The sequence below is a fragment of the Phasianus colchicus genome, chromosome 3 (assembly GCF_987193195.1).
Source record: "Phasianus colchicus chromosome 3, bPhaCol1.hap1.1, whole genome shotgun sequence".
NCBI classification, from domain to species: domain Eukaryota; kingdom Metazoa; phylum Chordata; class Aves; order Galliformes; family Phasianidae; genus Phasianus; species Phasianus colchicus.
In genome coordinates, this window is record NC_143438.1 from 40,567,119 (window position 1) to 40,573,118 (window position 6,000).

Consider the following 6,000-nt stretch of genomic DNA (forward strand, 5'->3'; position numbering starts at 1 on the left):
TCTCTCTCCATGCTCCAAGAAAGTAATGAAAGAAGTGAAAGTCAAAAGTGTTTTTTTTTTTTTTTTTTTTTTTTAACGTGTGTCAAGGTTTGGCCTGGCTTGGCCTGGTTCTGTGACCAAGGGAGCAAAGGGATCCATGGACCCATGCCCTAGAAAAGTGAAAGGTAAGGAAATGGGCCTAGGAGGAAAACAGTAGCAACATGCTAAGGAAAAATGCTTACTAAATCTAACAGTGAAATGTGAGATAATACAATATATAATACAGTTGGAATTGAAGCTAATAAATAAAATGGGAAAGTTTCCAAAACTGAAATCCTTACTCTAATGCTGTAGGCAAGATAAGTAGGGAAAATGGAAAGCAAAAAAGCCAGTCTCATGATTCCTAGTCAGTTTTATCTTTCCCTCCAAATGGAAAATAGAAATGGAAAAAATGAGGTCTTCTGGGAGTTGTAGCTCATTCATTCTCTTCTGAAACAGAGATCGGAAATACTGACATTCCATGGAACTGCATCATTAACTCTTTAATCCCCAGTACACTGCATGATGCTATGATGTGGAATACAAAAATCATAAAGCTGTGACAAACTGTTTGGTATTTTTATGCATTACATAACCTATTGTAACAACTATTTATCATAATAAAAAGATTCAGTGACAATATGAATTTAGTTTTACTGATTAAAAACTTAAACTATGCATGTTTATATCTTTTTAAAAGAAAATAGATGAAATAAAATCTAGATAGAATTGCGAAGAGATTATATCAAGTGAAATGGAAATTATGATTTGACTTCACAAATAAACAAAACAAGAAACAGGCCCAGAGAGTGTTAATATGACATCTAGTAAAGCAGCTACAATTCTGCTCTCAGAACAGAGAATATAACAGCTTTTTCCGTAAGAGAAAGAAGAAATGCAACTTTTAGTTAAATTTTCAGTACTAGCTTTTACTCAGATGGCAGTAAGTTACTGCTGAAGAAGGTAAACAATAAATATTCCAGAAGTTTTCCTTTGACTAAGTGTATTGGTTGGCAAATCTGAACTTCAATAACTAATTGCTAACAGTCCCATAATTAGAATAATAGATACACAGACAGCTCTTTTATTTTTCCTTTTTTCCATATGCACATAATTTCTATGTAGTGGGATTACTTTTTTCCTCTGCAGCTCGTGCCAATCCATTGAGGTTGTTCTGAAGAAGGCAACCTGTTAGTTTATATTATGTGCAATTTTAACAATGTCATTACTCAAAAATGAACAAGTTCAGTCTCCTATTATATAACTTGTGGCTAAGCTCTCTAATACAGAAGAAAACATACTCATGCATACATTTTAGTTTATGACAAAAACATAAACTTCCTGAAGGCTGTGTGTACAAATAAAGGGAGAATATATAAACATACAAGATATCAAATTAGTAAAAAAAAATTTCATGATGCTGATACTAATACGCTTTCATGCTCTAAAATATATTGATGAAATAAAGAAGATATCTTACTTTTGATGTGAACTTCATCTTCCTTACTGGAATTAATAAATTTTACCTCCTAGAAGGAGATAAATCACAGGTTACATAAAAGCAACCACACACTTCTGACGTTAAGCTGTTCTTTAAATTAACCTGGATCTGTCATATGGCTAGATATACCATAATTTCTGATTTAGAAATTTAAATGAAATTGTAGTTTGACATGTTAACAAATTTTTCAGTTTTAACGTCACACATATTTAGAACAAATAAGTGCAATGGCCCTCCAACATCAAATTATATAATTTATGCATTAAATACAGGGTACAACTTTGAGAGCAAGCTCACTTTATCTTATGTAGAAGATTGCCTTCAAAAGCTCACAATCCTGAACCATAAAACCACAAAACCGTAGTTGAAAGTGACCTCTGTGGATCATCTAGTCCATGAGTGTACAAACTTTTGGCTTGCCTGGGCTGCATATATGTAGGTTGATTTGAAAGTAATCCCTCCTACTTATTTCCATGGAAACTACAACAGACACAAAGAGCACAATAACACCACATATTACAGCAAATTCTCTAGAAAACACTATTTTTTTCCAATAGTCACCACTGTTAACTATATATTTTCAACAGCAGTGCTTAAGAGCCTGCATGCTGAGCTTGTAGATGTCTGAAGTTTGCAGTCACAGCAGAAGTGACCCACAGTTGACATCATCACTGTTGAAAAACACTACCTCCTATCTCACCGTGCTCACATCTACCATTTGGTCTCCATCAACATTCAGTACGCTTCAATGAATGTCAGTGGGTGCTATTTTATCCTGCACAGAGGAATTCAATGATACCCCTTTGTTTCATACACACTTCCACATCAGATGCCATTTTGTCAGACCACCTCTCTACTGCTATACCATCAATATTCATCTCTAATGTTGTGAGCCATCATCATAAAATAGGAGACGTTACTTGTAGAGCAGCACTCATTTCTTGGAATGAAATTAGTTCCCTAGGCATGAGTTGATATAGGAAAAAATAATTCAATAACACTTGTCAGGAAATAATTTTTTAACTCAACATCAAGTCTTTTGACTTCAAAGAAAAGGTTATACACAAATAGTACAGAAACAAAGTTTTTTATTTATTAGGATATGTATTGTGGTGGCTGGAGAAAATGGTGATTCCCTTGGTTACAAGGATGATTAAGGCTGTGCATAACATTTCACAGATGCAGTAAATGAAAACTGAATTTCTGCTTTTCTGTGTGGGAACTAACATAAAGATAATTGGAACAAACCAATGTTGGTGCACCTGTGTGCAGGAAGGAATCTACACTATATGAATTAATCCAAGAGAAGATCAGCATACACTGCTTAAATAGGGAAAAAGAGAACACAGAAATAATAGAATAGGGAATTCATTTGAAGAGTGAATAGACAGAATACACTGTAAGTGCATGAGAAAAGCAAGCTACAGGACACAGTTCTACCTCTCATGGCTTTCACAGCCCCTATTAGTATAGATAAGGAGCAGAATCAGGAGAATTAGAGTTTCGCAGCAAAATAAGTTAACGTATCAATTCTTATTATATTTATTATGTTCTTCATAAAACTGATAGAAAGATTGTTTTAGTGAGATAGTGCTTCATTGGTTTGTTCTGGTTTTTTTTTGTTGTTGTTGTTGTTTCTCCCCCTCCCCCCTCAGCAACACTACAATATTGTTTATCAATGACTGTTGGATCAATAAACATTACATTTTTTTCTACTTTGGAATGAGGAAAAAGCAATAATTTTAACTTTTACTTATAAAATGAAATTATAGATAGGAAAAAGACCCCAGAAAAAATGTTTAAAAAATACAAATTTAACAAAACCAGAACACAAATGAAAAGAACCAATTCAGTCACAGAAGCACACTTGAATCAAGTATCTCACACTTTCTAATACCTTAAAAAGAAAGTGTACATAACCATAATATAAAGTTTTTATAAGCTGTTCCTGTCTATCTTAGTTTAAGAAAGAATACCACAATAAGAGCTTATCCAGAAAAATACTTCAAGTTCTTATTACCTGCTTACCTCACTCCATAAGTGAAAAGATCTTCAAAAGAAAACAAAAACAGCACAACCTTAAAAAAACAAACAACATAAAAAATACTTCCTCATCTATCAGTTTTGATATTTTTAACATAAATTCTGAAAATTTACTATCATGTCTTTTACAAGATTACTGAACAAAAAATCCACAAAATCTCCATAGTAAAATGCCCACATACTTCAACATCAGCTGCCTCCTAAAAACCCTTATACAGAGTCTTCCGTCACTAGCTAGAAAAACACTGTGATTATAATAGTTCTTCTAATTAAGGGTGATTAATAACAAACCTGTCTCAAACTGAGTGCACTTGGTTCAACAGCTGAGGCCAATTGATAACATACCATATAAGTAGTGGGCTGAAAAAACACTTATACATGTAAGAATATTTTCTTATAGGTATAGTTTTGGATGAGAGTGGATGTTATTCTTGATTGGTGGTGGTTGTCATTGTTAGTTTCCCAGGTTTGTATTGTCAGTAACTTTGTTTATGGCTTTTTTTTGTTTTTCTTTTTTCCAGGTCCTTGATTTATCTGTTGAGCAAAACTGGATACAGTACTAACTCTTGGAGAGCATGCCTCCTATTGGATCCTGTACTGCTGTTTGTAATCTTCTGAGCTCTGCCAGTCAGACATCTGGTTCTATGTTACTATCTGTCTACTTGGCTAGTATAAATGGGGCAGAATTTTCCTCTGCCTGGAGTACTGAATGGCTTAAGAATGATTTGGCCACACTGAAGCATATAATTTGCATGCTACAAGGTACAGTCCTAGATCTCTTTCTTGTAAACAAAGAACTTTTTGTGGGTGAAATAACAATTAGTGGCTATCTTAATCGTGGTGACAAGAAAATGTAGTCAAATCTAAAACCCTTTGTGATGGGAGGAAAACAGCCACCAACAATATATCAATAGAGTTGACTTGCTGTTACCACTACTGAAACATACCATGCATTGTCTTACTGCACTCATGTCCACTGTTTAGGCTCCATAAATTTTCAGCAAGTGTTGATGATTGTTAATTGGGACCATTTTTTAATGTATGAAGGAATTCAATGATATACCTTTGCTTTAGATAAACTTTCATGTCAGGCATCATTTTGTCAGACTGTCTTTCTCTTTCCGTCTGGCAGTAAAATGTAATTGGATATTGTACAGAAGATTCAACCTGTACTTCCATCTCACAACATCTGCTTCTGATATTGTGGACCAACATAATAAAACAGGAGGCATTACTTTTGGAGCAACCTTGATGAAATATTGAATATAACTAATCTACATAAGTAACAAAATTCATCTTCATTTTTAATATTTTCTATTATAAACATAAAAAGCAACAAATGCAAACTAGTAGCATATGTGACCTTGTTTTTGTGAAACTAATGGTTTGATGGCAGAGGTTGCAATTTTCGTTGAGTTCTAAAGATGTTTGACAGAGGTTGCTGATGAAATATTACTCTTCCTGTGCTTCGTCTTTGAAAATAGTTGTTCACAAATGTACATACTGCCAAAAAGTGATGATATGAATAAGGCATAATTGTGAAGTGAAGGATATTTTTCTCAGGTTAAGATAGAACCGATAAAAGTGTGGTAAAGATGCATAATAAAACTTTTTTGAGTTGATGTTGTGGTTTAAGCTGGCAGGTGGCTGAGTTGAATGCCTGCTTGTAACTCTACAATGTCTTTTTCAAAATTCACAGGCAACATACTTATGTCAACTGAAAATGGAGCTGCAAATATACAGAGAAATAGATTACCAATAGAAATCTTGAAACTTGTTCACAAGATTCCTTCATCAAAACAGAATATGTAGCATTATTTGCCATAACTTGAGTTAGCATTGTGCTGCATCCTCCCTGTGTCCTGGATTCAGCCCAAATATTGCCTATTGCATGCCAGTGTTTGGTTGTGAGTGATGGGTGCGCATCCAGGGCTGGGTCAGGCATCACAGTGAGGCAGAACAGTTGTCATGATAGTGCTGGTCAGGAGGTGGCAGCAGAATGGGCTGGGCTGAGCTGCTTATGGCCTACAGTTGTGGGTTGGACATGTCTGAACTAGTCCTACCCCCTTGCTAAAGCAGGTTCTGTGCAGTAGGTTACACAGGAAAGTGTTCAGGGGGGTAGTGAATATCTCCAGCAAAGGAGACTCCACAGCCTCTCTAGGCAGCTTGTTTCAGTGCACTGTCATCCTCTTTGCATAGATATTTCTTTTTCTTGTGTTCATATGGAACTTCCTGTATTCTAGTTTGTACCCATTGCCTCTTGTTCTGTCACTGGGCACTGTAGATAAGTGGCCCCATCCACTTAACTGCTGCCCATTTGATGTGTATTAGCATATATGATCTATTCTTTTTTGCACTTTCATGTGGTACATTGTGGGTGTGATTTTTCTAGGTATTTCAGTAACTTTTCCAATATTTTTTTCTAGGCATTCAGAAAG

General features: G+C 35.0%; 1 protein-coding gene across 4 annotated transcripts in view; it reads right to left on the reverse strand.

Moving 5' to 3' along the window:
• The window catches only part of CCDC102B (coiled-coil domain containing 102B), a 136,144-nt gene extending 132,345 nt beyond the window's left edge, over window positions 1–3,799 (reverse strand). For 2 of the 4 annotated variants that reach the window (XM_090137326.1, XM_090137325.1), the window contains exons 1-3: window positions 3,745–3,798; window positions 3,548–3,597; window positions 1,499–1,547 (exon numbers count right to left, since the gene is read on the reverse strand). The gene's annotated coding sequence lies outside the window, so the exon portion shown is untranslated. Of the gene's footprint in view, window positions 1–1,498; window positions 1,548–3,539; window positions 3,598–3,744 lie in introns of those variants that run through there. The other 2 variants (XM_090137330.1, XM_090137327.1) reach the window with 2 other exon arrangements.
• Between the last annotated feature and the right edge of the window lie 2,201 nt (window positions 3,800–6,000).